The sequence below is a fragment of the Ursus maritimus genome, unplaced genomic scaffold, assembly GCF_017311325.1.
Source record: "Ursus maritimus isolate PB19 unplaced genomic scaffold, ASM1731132v1 scaffold_12, whole genome shotgun sequence".
Taxonomy (NCBI): Eukaryota; Metazoa; Chordata; class Mammalia; order Carnivora; family Ursidae; genus Ursus; species Ursus maritimus.
Genome location: NW_024423564.1, coordinates 586,676 through 605,825, shown reverse-complemented (window position 1 = coordinate 605,825; position 19,150 = coordinate 586,676).

The window sequence follows — 19,150 nt, the reverse complement described above, 5'->3', positions numbered from 1 at the left end:
TATAGACATATGCTTAATTTTAGCCCGTTTTTCACTCTACTCAGTTTTAACTTTTTATACATACAAATTTTACTTTCCTAGTGATTTTGGAATATAGTGTCCTCTAACACACAGACCAAAATACACCCAAGATCTGAAACACCCTATTTTTTCCACACTGAGAGATTTTAGCCCCCCTCACCCCCCTTTTTAATTATTATGTTATTTTCTATTTTATATATGTATATATTTGTATATTTTTTCAATTTCTTATTTTATTCTTGTGTTTCATTTTGACTTTGATTTTTGGTAGTGGCTTCTGACCACTCTGGATTTTGCTAGGGTGCATCTAGCTTGGGTCATGGTTGATGTTTTGGACTTTGTCCATTCATTCAACCATACATTGACAGAATGACTGGGAGGAGGAACAACCAACAAAGAAAAGAACCAGAGACAATGTCTTCTGCCATAGAACTAATGGATATGGATATAAGCAAGATGTCAGGGACAGACTTCAGGATAGCAATCATGAAGTCAATAGCTAGGCTTGAAAAAAGCATTAGTGACAATATAGAATCTCTAAAAGCAGAAATGAGATCTAATCAGACCAAATGTAAAAATTATATGAATGAAATGCAGTCTAAACTGGATACTCTAACAGCCAGAGTAAATGAGGCAGAAGAATGAATTAGAGACCTAGAAGATTAGCTAATAGAAAGGAAGGAAACTGAAGAAGAAGGGATAGACAACTAGTGGCAAATGAGATTAGACTTAGGGAGATGAATGACCCCATGAAATGCTCCAATGTCAGAATTATTGGGATCCCTGAGAGGATGGGAGAGAGGACCAGAAGGTATATTTGAGGAAATCATAACTGAGAACTTCCCTAATCTGGAGAAGGAAACAAGCATTCCAGGCCATGAAGCAGAGAGGACTCCTCCCCAAATCAATAAAAATATATTAACACCCTGACATGTAATAGTAAAGCTTGCAAATCTTAGAGCCCTGGAAACAATCCTTAGAGGAGCTAGGGGGAAGAGATTTCTTACACACAGAGGGAGGCACATCAGAATAACATCAGACCTGTGCATAGAGACCTGGCAAGCCAGAAAGGACTGGCAGGACATATTCAGGGTATTAAATGAAAATAACATGCAGCCAAGAATACTTTACCCAAAAAGACTATCATTCAGAATGGATGGAGAGATAATGAGCTTCCAGGACAGGCAGAAACTGAAAGAATATGTGACCACCAAGTCAGCCCTGCAAGAACTATTTGAAAGTATTCTTTAAACGAAGAGGAACCCCAGGAGTCACAAAGACCAGAAAGGGACAAAAAACCTACAGAAACAGGAACCTTACAGGCAATACAATGGCACTAAATTCATATCTTTCAAGAGTTACTCTCAATATGAATGGGATGAATGCTCCCATCAAGAGACACAGGGTTTCAGATTGAATAAAAAAGCAGGACCCATCCACATGTCTACAACATACTCATTTTGAACCTAAAGACACCTCCAGATTGAAGGTAAGGGGAGGGAGAACCATTTATCATGCCAACAGAACTCAAAAGAAAGCGGGGGTAGCAATTCTCATATCAGACAAATTAGATTTTAAACCAAAGACTGTAGTAAGAGATGTAGAGGGACACTATATCATACTGAAAGGGTCTCTCCAACAAGAAGAGCTAACAATTGTAAATATCTATGCCACCAACATGGGAGAAGCCAATTATATAAATCAATGAATAAACAAAATAAAGAAACATATAGATAATAATATATTAATAGTAGGAGACCTAAACACTCCACTAACAGCAATAGACAGATCATCTAAGCAGAAGATCAACAAATAAACAAGAGCTTTGAATGACACATTGGACCAGACAGACTTTGTAGATATATACAGAACATTCCATCCTAAAACAACAGAATATTCATTCTTCTCAAGTGCACATGGAACTTTCTCCAGAATAGATCACATAATGGGTCACAAATCAGGTCTCAATCAATACCAAAAGATTAAGATTATCCCCTGCATATATTCAGATCACAAGGCTGTGAAACTGGAACTCAACCACAAGAAGAAATTTGGAAGTAACTCCAACACTTGGAAATTAAAGAGGATCTTGCTAAAGAATGTTTAGGTCAACCAGAAAATTAAAGAAGAACTGAAACAATTCATGGAAACTAATGAGAATGAAAACATATCAGCCCAAAACATATGGGATACTGAAGAGTCGGTCCTAAGAGGGAAATACATGGCCATACAAGCCTCTCTCAAAAAATTAGAAAAATCCCGAGTGCACAAGCTAACCTTACACTTAAAGGACCTGGAGAAAGAACAAAGAACACCAAAACAAAGAAGGAGAAGAGAAACAATAAATATTAGAGCAGAAATCAATGATGTAGAAACCAGAAAAACAGTAGAATAGATCGATGAAACTAGAAGCTGTTTTGCTGAAAGAAGTAATAAGATTGATAAACCTCTGGCCAGACTTATGCAAAAGAAAAGGGAATGGACCCAAATTAATAAAATCATGAATGAAAAGGGACAAATCATGACTAACACCAAGAAAACAGAAACAATTATTAGAACTTATTACCAGAAACTATATGCCAACAAATTAAGCAATCTAGAAGAAATGGACACATTCCTGGACACTTATAACCTACAAAGACTGAAACAAAAAAAAGACAATCTGAACAGACCAATAACCAACAAGGAAATTGAAGCATTACTCAAAAACCTTCCAAAAAACAAGAGTCCAGGGTCAGATGGCTTCCTAGTGAAATTCTACCAAACATTTAAAGAAGAAATCATACCTATTCTACTGAAGCTGTTCCAAAAAATAGAAATGGATGGAAAACTTCCAAACTTGTTCCATGAGGCCAGCATTACCCTGCTCCCCAAACCAGAAAAATATCCCATCAAAAAGGAGAATTACAGACCAGTATCCCTGAAGAAATACTCACCAAGATCCTAGACAATAGGATCCAACAGTACATTAAAAGGATTATTCACCAAGACCAAGTGGGATTTGTTCCTGGGAGGCAAGGATGGTTCAACATTCGCAAATCAATCAACGTGATAGAGCACATTTATAAAAGAAAAGACAAGAACCGTATGATCCTCTGAATTGATGCAGAGAAAGCATTTGAGAAAATATGTCATCTCTTCCTGATTAAAATTTTTCAAAACACAGGGATAGAGGGAACATATGTCAATATCATAAAACCCATCTATGAAAAGCCCACAGTGACTATCATTTCCAGTGGGGAAAAACTGAGAGCTTTTCCCTTAAGGTCAGGAACACAACAAGGATACCCACTCTCACCCCTGTTGTTCAACATAGTACTAGAAGTCCTAGCCTCAACAAGAAGACAACCAAAAGATACAATATGTATTCAAGTTGGCAAAGAAGAAGTCAAGCTCTCTCTCTTTCCAGATAAGATGCTTTATGTGGAAAACCAAAAAGACTCCACTCCCAAGATATCAGAACTCATACATCAATTCAGCAACATGGCAGGTTACAAAATCAATGCACAGAAATCAGTTGCATTTCTATACACTAACAATGTAACTGAAGAAAGAGAAATTAAGGAATCAGTTCCATTTAGAGTAGCACCAATAAATATAAGATACCTAGGAATAAACCTAACCACAGAGGTAAAAGAGCTATACTCTAGGAACTACAGCACTTATGAAAGAAATTGAGGAAGATACAAAGAGATGGAAAACATTCCATGCTCATCATTGGAAGAATAAACATTGTTAAAATGTCTATGCTGCCCAGAGCAATCTACACATTCAATGTAATCCCTATCAAAATAACATTGACATTTTTCACAGAGCTGGAACAAATGATCCTAAAATTTGTATGGAGTCAGAAAAGACCCTAGATTGCCAGGAGAATGTTGAAAAAGGAAATCGAAGCTGGGGGCATCACAATGACTGACTTCAAGCTATATTACAAAGCTGTGATCATCCAGACACATGGTACTGGCACACAAAAAAAGACACATAGATCAATGGAACAAAGTAAAGAGTTCAGAAGTCAGAAAAGACCCTAGATTGCCAGGAGAATGTTGAAAAAGGAAATCGAAGCTGGGGGCATCACAATGACTGACTTCAAGCTATATTACAAAGCTGTGATCATCCAGACACATGGTACTGGCACACAAAAAAAGACACATAGATCAATGGAACAAAGTAAAGAGTTCAGAAATGGGGGAGGAGTTAAGATGGCGGAGGAGTAGGAGACACCGTTTTCAGCCGGTCCTCCGAGTCGAGCTGGATAGGTACCAGACCAGCCTAAACAACCACGGAACCAGCCTGAGACGCAGGAAGACGCATCTGGATCTCTACAAATGAACATCTCCAGTGCTGAGTATTGAGGTACGAAGCGGGCAGTATTCCCACCAACAATGTAGGAAGGGATCCCCTTTCTCCACATCCTCTCCAACAAATTGCTTGTTTCTTGCCTTGTCTATTTTTGCCATTCTAACTGGCGAGGGTGGCATCTCAGTGTGGTTTGTGATTTGAATTTCTGACGGCTAATGATTTGAACATTTTTTCATGTGTCTGTTAGCCATTTGTATGTCTTCATTGGAAAAGTGTCTGTTCATATCTTCTGCCCATTTTTTGATTTGTTTATTTGTTTCTCGTGTATTGAGTTTGAGAGTTCTTTGTAGATCTTGGATACCAGTCTCTTTATCTGTAGTGTCATTTGCAAATATCTTTCTCCCATTCCGTGGGCTGCCTCTTAGTTTTTCTGAGTGTTTCCTGGATGTGCAGAAACTTTTAATCTTGATGAAGTCCTTCATAAATTCTAGTTTTTATCTTTTGTTTCTCTTGCCTTTGGGGATGTGTCATGAAAAAGGTTGCTTTGGCCGATGTCGTAGGGTTGTTGCCTATGTTCTCCTCTAAATTTTTGATGGATTCTGTCTCACATCCAGGTCTTTCATCCATTTGGAGTTTATTTTTGTATGGTGTGAGATAGGGTCAAGTTTCATTCTTTTGCATGTATTGTCCAATTTTCCCCAGCACCATTTATTGAAGAGACTGTTCTTTTCCCACCGGATATTTTTTCCTGCTTTATCAAATATTAGTTGCCCAAAGAGCCGAGGGTCCATTTCTGGCTCTCTATTCTGTTCCATTGGTCTAGCTGTGTCTGTTTTTGTGCCAGTACCATGCTGTCTTTGTGATCACAGCTTTGTAGTACAGTCAAATCCGCATGTGATGCCCCCAGCTTTTTTTCCTTTCAACAGTTCCTTGGAGAGTCGGGGCCTTTTCTGCTTTACCTACAATTAAGGACTGTTGTTCCAGTTCTTGAAAATGTCCTTGGTATTTTGATTGGGATAGTCATTGAAGTGTAGATGTTGCTCTGGTAGCATGGACATTTTAACTATGTTAATTCTTCATCCATGAGCATGGAATATCTTTCCATCTTTTATGTCTTCCTCAATGTCTTTCAAGAGTGATTTATAGTTTCTAGAATATAGGTCCTTTTACGTCTCTGGTTAAGCTAATTCCCAAGGTAACGTGATGGTTTTTGGTGCCATTGCAAATGGATAGATTCCCTAATTTCTCTTTCTTTCGGTCTCGTTATTCGTGTATAGAAATGCAACTGGATTTCTAGAGCATTATTTTGTATCCTGCCACGCTTACTGAATTGCTCTATAACTTCTAATAATTTGCAGTGTTCTTTGGGTTTTCCAATAGAGTATCATGTCATCTGCAAAGAGAGACATTTTGACTTCTTCTTTGCCAATTTGAATACCTTTGATCCCTTTTGTATTAGCACTGATTGCTGTATGAAGGACTTCTAGTACTATGTTGAATAATAGTGGCGGAGTGGGCATCCTTGTCGAGTTCCTGATCTTAAGGGAAAGGCTTCCCAGCTTTTCTCCATTGAAATAATATTTGCAGGCTTTCATATAGATGGCTTTTATGAGATTGAGAAATGTACCTTCATTCCTAACTCTGAAGGGTTTTAATCAGGGAAAGGATGCTGTATTTTTGTCAAATGCTTTTTCGGCATCGATTGAGAGGATCATAGGTTCCTGAGGTCTTTTCTTGTTGATATGATGTATCACGCTGATTGATTTGCGAATATTGAACCACGCTTGCATCCCAGGTATGAATCACTCTGAGTCGTGATGGATAATCTTTTAATTACTGTTGGATTCTAATTAGCAGCATCTTGTTGAGGATTTTGGCCCATATTCATTAGGAAATCGGGTCTGCTAATTCTCCTTTTTGAGGGGTCTTTAGCCTGGTTTGGGGATCAAGGTAATATTGGCCTCATAGAATGAGTTTGGTAGCTTTCCTTCTGTTTCTATTTTTGAAATAGCTTCTTTAGGAGAATAGGTATTATTTCTTCTTTGAATGTTTGGTAGAATTCTCAGGAAAACCGGTCCAGGCCTGGGTTTTGTTATTTGAAGGTTGTTTATCACTGACTCAAATTCCTTCATAATTATGGCCTGTTTAAGGAATCAATTTCTTCGGTTTCAATCTTGGTAGTTTATAGGTTTCCAGGAAGGATTCCATCTCTTCCAGATTGCTTAGTTTGGCTTGGCATATAGCTGTTGGATAAAAATTTCTAATAATCCTTCCAATTTCAATGGTGCTCGCTCGTGACCTCTCCTTTTCATTCATACATCAACCTGGGTCCTTTCTCTTCTTTTTTGAAAGTCCTTGCCAGTGGTCTGTCAATTTTATTGATTCTCTCAAAGAACCAGCTTCTAGTCCTGCTTGATCTGCTCTTACGTACTTCTGGGTTTCTGCTTGATTGATTTCTAGCTTCTAATTTTGGTCAACTGCTCTTCGCGTGGATTAGGCCTGTTCCTCTGTTGCTGTTCAGCTTTCTTGAGGTGAGAATATAAAAACTGCATTTAGATTTTTCTATTCTTTTGGAGTGAAGGCTGATGGCTATGTATTTCCCCCTTTAGACTGCCTTTGCAGTATCCTACTAGGTTTTGGACTGTTATTTTCATTCTCATTGGCTCCCATAAATTGTTTAATTCTTGATTTTGATTTCCTGGTTTATTTAGTCATTCCTGAGCAGTATGGCTCTTATCTCCAAAGTTGTTTGAGCTTCTCTAAATTTTCCTTGTGGCTGAGTTCCAATTTCAGAGCGTTGTGGTCTGAGAATATGCAGGGGATAATTTCAATCTTTTGGTATCGGTTGAGACCTAGTTTTGTGTCCCAGAACATATTGGTCTCTTGGGAATGTTCCATGGGCATTAGAATAGAATGAGTATTCTTGTGTTCTGGGGTGTAGTGTTCTATATATATCTAAGAGGTCCAACTTCGCTCGAACATGGCATTCAAAGCCTTTGATTCTTTGCTTAGTTTTTTACTTGCAGGGGTCTCTCTATTTCTGATAGTGGAGTGTTGAGGTCCCTACTACTATTAATGTATTTTCTATTTATATGTCTCTTTATTCTGGTTAAGAGTTGGCTTGTGTATCTTGCTGCCTCCCCTGTTGGGGGCATATATATTTATAATTGTCATATCCACTTGTTGAATACTTCCCTTTAAAATAAATAGTGCCCTTCTAAGGCGCTCTAACTATAGTCTGTAGTTTTAAAATCAATTTATCTGATATGAGAATTAGCTACCCCAGCTTTACTTGAGGCCTCGTTGGTGAAAGATGGTACTCCATCCCTTACTCTCAGTCTGAATGCATCTTTGGGTTTGAAATGAGTCTCTTGTAGACAGCAAATGGATGGTCATTTCTTTTTATCCAATCCTGCAACCCTGTGGCGTTTAATGGATGAGTTCAAACCATTTCACATTAAGACTGATTACTGATAGATATGATTTTAATGTTGCCATGTTAAGAGTAAAGTCTTTTTTTGTATTGGCTGTGACTTTCTGTTCTTGTATCACTCTTGGGCTCTTTTTACTTTTATAGAACCCCCTGTAATATCTCCTGTAGGGTTGGTTTGTGGTGCTTGAAATTGGTTAGTGACTGGCGATTCTGAAATGTCTTTATTTCTCCATCAATTCTGAATGACAGCCTTGCTGGATAAAGGATCCTTGGCTGCATGTTTTTCTCTGAAAGAGTCTTTAAATATGCTCCCCAACCCTTTTCTCTCATTCCAGGTCTGTGTGTAGACAGGTCTGACGTAATTCTGATGCTTTTACCTTTACGTGAGAAATTTCTTTGCCCTGGCCGCTTCAATACGTATCCTTGCATCTAATATTTGCGAATTGCACATGATGTGACGTGGCGTAGGGTTTGTCGGTGGTTGAGCTTGGGAGGGTCCTCTCTGCCTCTTGAACCACGAATGTTTGTTTCCCTTGCTAGATTAGGGAAGTTTTCAGCCAACAATTTGTTCAAATATCTCTTCTTAGACTCTGCTTTTTCCACCTCGGGATGCATCCGTGATTCTTACTTGGATCGTCTTCATTGAGTCAGTAATCTCCGTAACCTACATTCGTGGGCATGGATTTTTTAAGACCATCTTCTATTTTCATTTTTTCCTCTATTAACCCATCCTCCACACTTCACTAACCCTTTCCTCTGCTTCTGCGAATTCCCTGGCTGTCAGAGCCTCTAGTTTTCCTCGGTACTTTTGGCTCATAGAATTTTTAATTTCTGTCAGATTCGGCTCTCATTTCTGTCCTTAGATTCTTATTCTCAGCTAACCTTTTCGCTTTATACTTTTCAATTCTACTCATCATTTTGACCATCGCTACTCTGAATTCCATTTCTGATGAATTTGGTTACATCCATATCTCATTATTTCTGTGGCAGAGGCCACAGTCTCGCTGTCTTTTCTTACTTTGCTTGGGGGTCTCCTTCTTGGTTGGCCTGATGAAAGAGGTTGTGGGGTTTCCAGAGCCTCAAATTATTGACTGGGTCCCATGGCCGTGCCTTGTTTTATAGGATCTTAGGATGTGGGCTTCTTCTTTAAAAGATTTTATTTATTTATTTAATGTGGCACCTACCAGCGAGAGAGGGAACAGAAGCAGGGAGTGAGAGAGGAAGAAGCAGGTTCTCCCAGCGGAGGAGCCCGATGGAGGACTCTCTTTCGGCAGCTGGGATCACGCCCTCAAGCCGGAGACAGGCGCTCAATGACAGGCGCCACCCAGGCGCCCGGTTGTGGCTTTTGGATTTTTCAGCCTGCCTTCTGGGGGAGGGGCCTGCCCGCCGATACTCAGGCAGCGCCCTGTTTGGGTAGAGTCTCTGTGTCCCCCCGTGCAGGGGATGGGGGATGGGCACCCTGAGCCGGTATTTCCAGGGTTTTGTTTCTCTGGCGGCTTCCCTGGCGGTTTGCTGTGCCTCCTTCTCGAGAGTCAGAGCAGCAGAGGCCGAATTTCAGCTCTGTCACGGAACAGAAGAAGTTGCGGCCCGTTCTCTACTAATGTTCTGGCCACTTTAACTCTGATTACTGTTGGTGCTGCCTCAACCCTGCAGCGGCCTCCGGGATGTGCGCCCCACACCCCGGCGTCCCAGCCCTCACTTCCAGGCCGAGGCGCGTCTCTCTGTCCTTTGTGTTTCTAATGCCGCCAGCCGCCCCGGCGGCGGCCTCCGGATCTCCCGGCCTCAGTCTAGATCCAGTGAGCGCGAGAATCCGGTGTTCTGCGAGATGCCTGGTGGCGTCGGAGCATCCGGCTCAGCGGTCTCAGTCTGCTGTTTTGCGGGTGCTCTGACCGTGAGTCCCGCCCCGCCTCCTCGTGGCTGCCGCTTCCCGGCGCTTCCGAAGCGGCGGCTCCCTCCCCTTCCGTTTATCTTCCGACTATCTTGTGCGCGTTTCATGGCTCCGCTTCATACTCAATACTCAGACGTGGAGATGTTCATTTGTAGAGATCCAGACGCGTCTTCCTGCTCTCAGGCTGGCCTCCGTGGTTTTGTTTAGGCTGGTCTGGTACCTATCCAGCTCGACTCAAAGGACCGGCTGAAAGCGGTGTCTCCTACCTCCGCCATCTTTAACTCTCCCCATTTCTGAACTCTTTACTTTGTTCCATTGATCTATGTGTCTTTTTGTGTGCCATACCATTGTGTCTGGATGATCACAGCTTTGTAATATAGCTTAAAGGTCAGACATGTGATGCCCCCACCGATTTCCTTTTTCAACATTCTCCTGGCAATCTAGGGTCTTTTCTGACTCCATACAAATTTTAGGATCATTTGTTCCAGCTCTGTGAAAATGTCAATGTTATTTTGATAGGGATTACATTGAATGTGTAGATTGCTCTGGGCAGCATAGACATTTAACAATGTTTATTCTTCCAATGATGAGCATGGAATGTTTTCCATCTCTTTGTATCTTCCTCACATCCTCTTTCAAAGTGCTGCTGCAGTTCAGAGTATAGCTCTTTACCTCTGTGGTTAGGTTTATTCCTAGGTATCTTATATTTATTGGTGCTACTCTAAATGGAACTGGATTCCTTAATTTTCTTTCTTCAGTTACATTGTTAGTGATAGAAATGCAACTGATTTCCTGTGCATTGATTTTGTAACCTGCCATGTTGCTGAATTGATGTATGAGTTCTGATTCTTGGGAGTGGAGTCTTTTTGGTTTTCCACATAAAGCATCTTATCTGGAAAGAGAGAGAGCTTGACTTCTTCTTTGCCAACTTGAATACATATATGTATCTTTGGTTGTAATTTTCTAAGTTGAGGCTAGGACTTCTAGTACTATTGTTGAACAACAGGGGTGAGAGTGGTATCCTTGCTTGTGTTCCTGACTCAAGGGAAAAGCTCTCCCAAGCTTTCCACTGGAAATGATAGTCACTGTGTGGGCTTTTCTTTAAGTTAGATATTACACTTTATGTATCTGCTATCCAATTCAGTGTTTTAGAAAAATTTTAATCAGGAAGAGATGACATATTTCTCAAATGCTTTCTCTGCATCAATTCAGAGGATCATACTGTTCTTGTCTTTTCTTTTATAAATGTGCTCTATCACGTTGATTGATTTGCAATGTTGAACTCATCCTTGCCTCCAGGAACAAATCCCACTTGGTCTTGGTGAATAATCCTTTTAATGTACTTGTTGGATCCCTATTGTCTAGGATCTTGGTAGTATTTCTTCAGGGATACTGGTCTGTAATTCTCCTTTTGATGGGATATTTTTCTGGTTTGGGGAGCAGGGCAATGCTGGCCTCATGGAACAAGTTTGGAAGTTTTTCCATCCATTTTCTATTTTTGGAACAGCTTCAGTAGAATAGGTATGATTTCTTCTTTAAATGTTTGGTAGAATTTCACTAAGGAAGCCATCTGACCCTGACTCTGTTTTTGGAGGTTTTGAGTAATCTTCAATTTCCTTGTTGGTTATTGGTCTGTTCAGATTGTCTTTTTTTGTTTCAGTCTTTGTAGGTTATAAGTGTCAGGAATGTGTCCATTTCTTCTAGATTGCTTAATTTGCTTGGCATATAGTTTCTGGATAAGTTCTACATAATTGTTTCTGTTTCTTGGTGTTAGTCATGATTTGTCCCTTTTCATTCATGATTTTATTAATTTGGGTCCATTCCCTTTCTCTTTTGCATGAAGTCAGGCCAGAGGTTTATCAATCTTATTATTTCTTTCAGCAAAACAGCTTCTAGTTTCATCGATCTATTCTACCTGTTTTTCTGGTTTCTACATCATTGATTGCTCTAATATTTATTGTTTCTCTTCTCCTTCTTTGTTTTGGTGTTCTTTGTTCTTTCCAGGTCCTTTAAGTGTAAGGTTAGCTTGTTGCACCTCGGGATTTTCTAATTTTTGAGAGAGGCTTGTATGGCCATGTGTTCCTCTTAGACCGACTCTTCAGTATCCCCATATGTTTTGGGCTGATATGTTTTCATTCTCATAGTTTCCTGTGAATTGCTTCCAGTTCTTCTTTAATTTTCTGAAAGTTGACCTAAACATTCTTTAGCAAGATCCCTCTTTAATTTCCAAGTGTTGGAGTTACTTCCAAATTTCTTCTTGTTGAGTTCCAGTTTCACAGCCTTGTGATCTGGAATATATGCAGGGGATAATCTTAATCTTTGGTATTGATTGAGACCTGGATTTGTGACCCATTATGTGATCTATTCTGAGAAAGTTCCATGTGCACTTGAGAAGAATGAATATTCTGTTGTTTAGGATGGAATGTTCTGTATATATCTACAAAAGTCTGTCTGGTCCAATGTGTCATTCAAAGCTCTTGTTTATTTGTTGGATCTTCTGCCAGATGATCTGTCTATTGCTATTAGTGGAGTGTTTAGGTCTCCTACTACAATATATTATTATCTATATGTTTCTTTATTTTTGTTTATTCATTGATTTTTATAATTGGCTTCTCCCAAGTTGGTGGCATAGATATTTACAATTGTTAGCTCTTCTTGTTGGAGAGACTCTTCTTTCAGTATGATATAGTGTCCTCTCATCTCTTACTACAGTCTTTGGTTTAAAATCTAATTTGTCTGATATGAGAATTGCTATCCCGCTTTCTTTTGAGGTTCTGTTGGCATCTGTAAATGGTTCTCCCTCCTTACCTTCAATCTGAGGTGTCTTTAGGTTCAAAATGAGTATGTTGTAGCACATTGGATGGGTCTGCTTTTTATTCAATCTGAAACCCTGTATGTCTCTGATGGGAGCATTCATCCATTCATATTGAGAGTAACTCTTGAAAGATATGAATTTAGTGGCCATTGTATTGCCCTGTAAGGTTCCTGTTTCTGTAGGTTTTTTCGCCCTTCTGGTCTTTGTGACTCCTGGGGTTCTCTCTTCGTTCTTAAAGAATACTTTCGAAATAGTTCTTGCAGGGCATTGCTTGGTGGTCACATATTCTTTCAGTTTCTGCCTGTCCTGGAAGCTCATTATCTCTCCATCCATTTGAATGATAGTCTTTTGAAAAAGTATTCTTGGCTGCATGTTATTTTCATTTAATACCTCTGAATATGTCCTGCCAGTCCTTTCTGGCTTGCCAGGTCTCTATGCACAGGTCTGATGTTATTCTGATGTGCCTCCCTCTTGGTGGCAAAATCTCTTCCCCCTAGCTCCTCTAAGAGTTGTTTCCAGGGCTCTAAGATTTGCAAGCTTTGCATTACATGTCAGGGTGTTAATATTTTTATTGATTTGGGGAGGAGTCTCTCTTCATGGCCTGGAATGCTTGTTTCCTTCTCCAGATTAGGGAAGTTCTCAGTTATGATTTCCTCAAATATACCTTCTGGTCCTCTCTCCCATCCTCTCAGGGATCCCAATACTCCTGACATTGAGCATTTCATGGGGTCATTCATCTCCTAAGTCTAATCTCATTTGCCACTAGTTGTCTATCCCTTCTTCTTCAGTTTCCTTCCTTTCTATTAGCCAATCTTCTAGGTCTCTAATTCATTCTTTCTGCCTCATTTTACTCTGGCTGTTAGAGTATCCAGTTTAGACTGCATTTCATTCAATAATTTTTACATTTGGTCTGATTAGATCTCATTTCTGCTTTTAGAATTCTATATTGTCACTAATGCTTTTTTCAAGCTTTCCATTGACTCTCATGATTGCTATCCTGAAGTCTGTCCCTGACATCTTGCTTATATCCATATATCCATTAGTTCTATGGCAGAAGACATTGTCTCTGGTTCTTTTCTTTGTTGGTTGTTCTCTCCTCCCAGTCATTCTCAGTCAATGCATGGTTGAATGAATGGACAAAGTCCCAAAACATCAACCATGACCCAAGCTAGATGCACCCTAGCAAAATCCAGAGTGGTCAGAAGCCACTACCAAAAATCAAAGTCAAAATGAAACACAAGAATAAAATAAGAAATTGAAAAATATACAATATATACATATATAAAATGAAAATAACATAATAATTAAAAGAAGGGGGTGAGGGGGGCTAAAATTCCTCAGTGTGGAAAAAAAATAGGGTGTTTCTAGATCTTGGGTGTATTTTTGGTCTGTGTGTTAGAGGACACTATATTCCAAAATCACTAGGAAAGTAAAAATTTGTATGTATAAAAAGTTAAAACTGAGTAGAGTGAAAACGGGCTAAAATTAAGCATATGTCTATAAAAAAATGTAGTTGTGTAAAAATACAAGTTAAAAACCGCCTATGAAAAAGTGAGTTGGTATAATAGACATCTAAGTTGAAATGAGGAGAAGGTATAAGGAAAGAATACAGCAGGGGAAAACAGCATGAGAAAAGAAAAAGAGAAAGAAGGAAAGAAAGAGAAAGAAAGAAAAAGAAAAAAAAGAAAGGAAGGAAGAAAGAAAAGGAAAAAAAAGCAAAATTTATATCTGAAAAATAAACAAGTCCTGAGGCCACATTCTGGAGCTCATATACAATTTTCCCTTGTGTTCAGATTTTAAGTCTTATAGAGCAAAGGATTATTATCCACATGTTCTTCCATCCTGTCTTCTGGAGAAAGGGCCTGCTGCTCTGTTTCTCAGGTAATCCTTCCGGCAAATTGCCCCACCCCTCGTCTGGGGAATAGGCTCAGTGGAAACCAGACTTCTGGGTGTCTTTGTACCCTGGGCGCTTCCCCTGCCTCTTCAGGGGATCAGACAAACCAAGTGGCCACAGCCAAACCTCTGGGTCAGAGCAGAAAATTCACAGTTTTCCTCTTAGTAAGCCCTGAGGATAGGCCTCCACTACTCACTTGAGGCACTGAAAACCCGAGCCCCAGCGGTGCACAGCCACAGGTACTCTCAGGAAGGGTTTTCAGGGGCTGGGGAAGACTTCTGCCTTGTTTGCTTTTAAAACCACCAGCGGTTGTGGCTTGTGTGGCACCTGATGCTGCAGAATCAAGTCTGGTTCCCTCCTAAAGCCCCTTCCCTGGCCACAATTACTGCTTCTTCAGTTTTTACCCTGTCATGGACTGTCTTGCCAAGGTTTTCAGGCTGTTCAAAGGAAAGAGTGGCTACTTAACCCAATGCATTCGGCTGTTTTTGGATCCTAGTTTTGAATCCCCTTCCCGCTCTCCTGACCACGACCCACTTCCCGGCTCCAACGCTGGGCCTCCACCATTTCAGAATCTCCTTTTGCCTGTGGTCCCCATATCCCCTAAGACCACAATGCCCTATTTAGAATTCTGCCTTTTCAATTCCAAAGCCCCACTCAGGGAGGTGCCTCATACTAGAGCAGATTTCAAAGGGCTCCGATTTGCCTCTGGTGCTATATCACTTCCCAGGCTTCAGTTAATGGTGGCACCTCCCCTCTGTTTATCTCCTCAATATCTCCCTGCAGATTCATGACTCTGCCCTTCCTACCTTGCCAAACACAGCCACTTTTCTGCTTGTAGAGATCTGGGATATATATTCTTAAATCTCAGGTTGATTTTGTGGGTGTTCAAAATGGTTTATAAGATATCCAACTGGATTCAGGGACCAGTTTAATGGGGTCCCCTTACTCCTCTGTCATCTTGCCTTCCCCCTCCAGCAAAGCAAATTTTAAAAGATCTATATGATCAATCACTACTCTCCACTGAACTTATGTAAATAATTAGGCCAAGCTTGTTAAAATTGGACTTGTTTTTAAAATGAATTAGTCTTGATTTGGCTATCTCTGAGTCTGAGAAAAAGTGTTTCAATAAACACACCTTTGTAAATATTATATTTTAACACTATTTCCTGAATTCTTCTGGTTTCAAATATCTAGCTATGCTCTCCAAACTAGGGGTTCCCAATCTTCTTTCTATTCTCTTGACTTCAAGTCATTAAACACTAAAAACTGACTTTTTCCTAAAGCCTAATAACCTAATGCTGGACAGCCTGAGGTCAGCTTTAAAAAAAATGCCACAAAACTCATGTATAGACAATCTTTGTACCTTTGTACCTGTTGCTCTCGCCGTTTCTAAAGGACCATCAGAGACATTTGAATTCTAACTAAAACCCATCTGGTTCTGGCTGCTTGTTCACTCCATCTGAGGATGCTTCAACTCTGACATCTAAAAATCTCACTGGCAGTACTGAGGATTCAAAACACTGGGTTTATAATTTACTTGTAACTCATCAACCTATATTTTTCTTTTGTTTCCCATAAAGGATGCCTCTTATTATGTACCTGATTGCTTACTAAACAAAACAGTGTCGTGAAGATGTTAACACCATCTACTACACAAATTAAGGCCTTAAATGATCTCAAAATAGCATTATTATTATTATTATTAATTATTATTATTATAACACTGAAATAACTCGAATTCCAAAAACACTTCCTATAAAATAAATGGCATTAGATGTTTTAACCTCACACAAGGTGAATATGTGCATTATTAAAATGAAATATTGTGTATGTATTCAGATTATCACAAAAATATATAATAGGATTGCTAAAAAATATAAATACTCAAATTGATGCTTTAAAACAATCCCTCCCTCTCCTTTAATAATTGGTTTAATTCTGACCTGGAAAGATTTTGGTTAACTATCAAAGGTCTTTATTAGGGCTTCTTTTTTTCTTGTTATTTTAATCATGTTTTACTGTTTTCTCCATGTCTCTCAACCTGGTGCCAAAACTCCTCTCACTTAACCTTCAAGCCAACAAGATGATCCTTTCTGCCTCAAGGAGACTACTTCATCTGTTATCAACTCTAGATACAGCCTACCTTAGACTTTCTTAGTGCTTATATTATATTCTTAACTGACAACCTGACCCATTAATAGGAACATCTCCATGCCCTCATTCAGCAGAAAGAAGCTACAGAAGATGAGACCTTCTGCCTTCTATAACCTTAAAGATTTAAGGGTCAAAGTGTTCAGGGGGTAGGGGGCGCCTGGGAAATGGCACACGCGGTTAAGCGCCTCGCCTTTGGCCTGAGGCGTGATCCCGGGCGCTGCGGATCGAGTCCCACACATCGACTCCTCTGCTATGAGCCTGTCTCCCTCTCCCACCTCCCATGCTGTGTTCCCTCTCTCTCTGGCTGTCTCTACTTGCTCGAATAAATAAATAAAATCTTTAAAAAAAAAAAAAAAGTTGTTCAGGGGGAAATTGATGAGGGAAACAAAGGCAGGAAATATAGCTAAATTAAATCCCCTTACACCTTGCAGCCACTGATAGATACCTGTAACATGCAGACTGTGACCTTCCTCACGAACACATGGCTGCCTCAGTGCCTTAATGTTTATGACTTAAAAAAGCAACTCATTGGGATAGCATTAGGTTAGATTGCTCTGTGCATGGACATTTTAACTATGTTAATTCTTCTGATCCATGAGCATGGAATAGTTTTCCACTTTTTGTGTCTTCTTCAATGTCTTTCAAGAGTGCTCTGTAGTTTCTAGAATATAGATCCTTTACGCCTCTGGTTGCTAATCTCCAAGATAACGTATGATTTTTGGGTGCTATTGTAAATGGGATGGATTCCTTAATTTCTTCTTCAGTCTCATTGTTCGTGCAAATGGAAATGCAACTGATTTCTGAGCATTGATTTTGTATCCTGCCACATTACTGAATTGCTCCACAACTTCAGTAGTTTGGGAGTGATTCTTTTGGGTTTTCCATATACAGTATCATGTCATCTGTGAAGAGTGACAGTTTGACTTCTTCTTTGCTGATTTGGATACATTTTATCCCTTGCTGTCTGATTGCTGTTGTAAGGACTTCTAGTACTATGTTGAATAATAATGGTGAGAGTGGGCATCCTTGTCGCAGCCTTGATCTTAAGGAAAGGCTTCCTGCTTTTCCCCACTGAGAATGATATTTGCTGTAGGCTTTCATAGATGTTTTTTATGAGATTGAGGAATGTGCCTCTCTATCCCTACACTCTGAAGTGTTTTAATCAGGAAAGGATACTGTATTTTGTCAAATGCTTTTTCTGCATCTATTGAGAGGATCAAGGATCTTTGGCTTTTTTTCTTTTGATAAAATCTATCAAATTGATAGAATTGCAAATGTTGTACCACCCTTGCATCCCCAGGGATGAAACCCACTTCGGTCATGCGAGATGGATGTAATCCTTTAAATGTAAATTTTCGTTGATTCTATTAAGGCGATCTGCTTGAGATTCTTTGGGCAACCACATATTCGCTAGCTAGGGAAATCTCTCGTCTGTAATTCTCCTTTTGGGATGGGTCTTTGCCTGCGGGGAATCAGAGTAATATTGGCCTCATAGGAATGAGTTTGGTGGCTTTCCTTCTTTTTCTATTTTTGAAATAGCTTTAGGAGGTAGGTATTATTTCTTCTTTGGAATGTTAGGTAGAATTCCCTGAGAAATCCATCAGGCCCTGGTGTTTTGTTTTTTGGAAGGTTTTTAATCACTGTTTCACCTCTTCATAATTAATTGGTCTGTTTAAGAAATCAGTTTCTTCCCTGTTTCAGTATTGGTATTTTAAAGGTTTCCAGGAAGGCTTCCATCTCTTCCAGATTGCTTAATTTATTACAAAGCTGTTGACAAAGTTTCTAATAATCTTCCAATTTCCCTGGTGCTGGCTGTTACCTCTCCTCATTCATAATTTTATTAATTTGGGTCCTTTCTATTCTTTGAAGCAGTTCGGCCAGTGGCTTTTCGATCTTGCTTATTCCTTCAAAGAACAAGCTTCTAGTTCTGCTGGATCTGCCTCTTACTGTGCTCCTGGTTTCTAATTCATTGATCTCAAGCTCTGGAATCTTGATCAACTGGCTTTCATGTGTGGATTAGGCCTGTTTTTCTGTTGCTGTTCCAGCTTTTGAGGTCAGAGTATAAAACTGCATTTTAGATTTTTCTTATTCTTTTGAATGAGGCTTCTGGATGGCTATGTGTTTTCCCCTTGGGACTGAGCCTGCAGTGTCCCATATGTTTTGACAGTTGTATTTTCATTCTCGTTGGTCTTCAAGTGAATTGTTTAAATGGATTTTTGATTTCCTGGTTTATCGAATCATTCTTGAGCAGAATGGTTCTGTGACTCCAAGTGCTTGAGTTTTTCCCAAATTTTCCTTTGTGGGTTGAGTTCCACCTCAAAGTGCTGTGGTCTGAGAATATGTAGAAATTTCTTTTCAGTCTTTTGGGTATCAGTTGAGACCTGTTTTAGACACAGAACATGGTCTATTCTGAGAATGTTCCATGGGTATTAGAATAGAATGAGTATTCTTGGTTCTGGGGTGTAGTGTCTCTATATATATCTATGAGGTCCAACTCGTCGAGTATACATCTCAAAGCCTTGTTTCTTTGTTGATTTTCTGCTTAGGTGATCTATCAATTGCTGATAATGGAGTGCTGAGGCCTCTACTATTAATGTATTTTTATCTATATGTCTTATTATTCTGGTTAAGAGTTGGTTA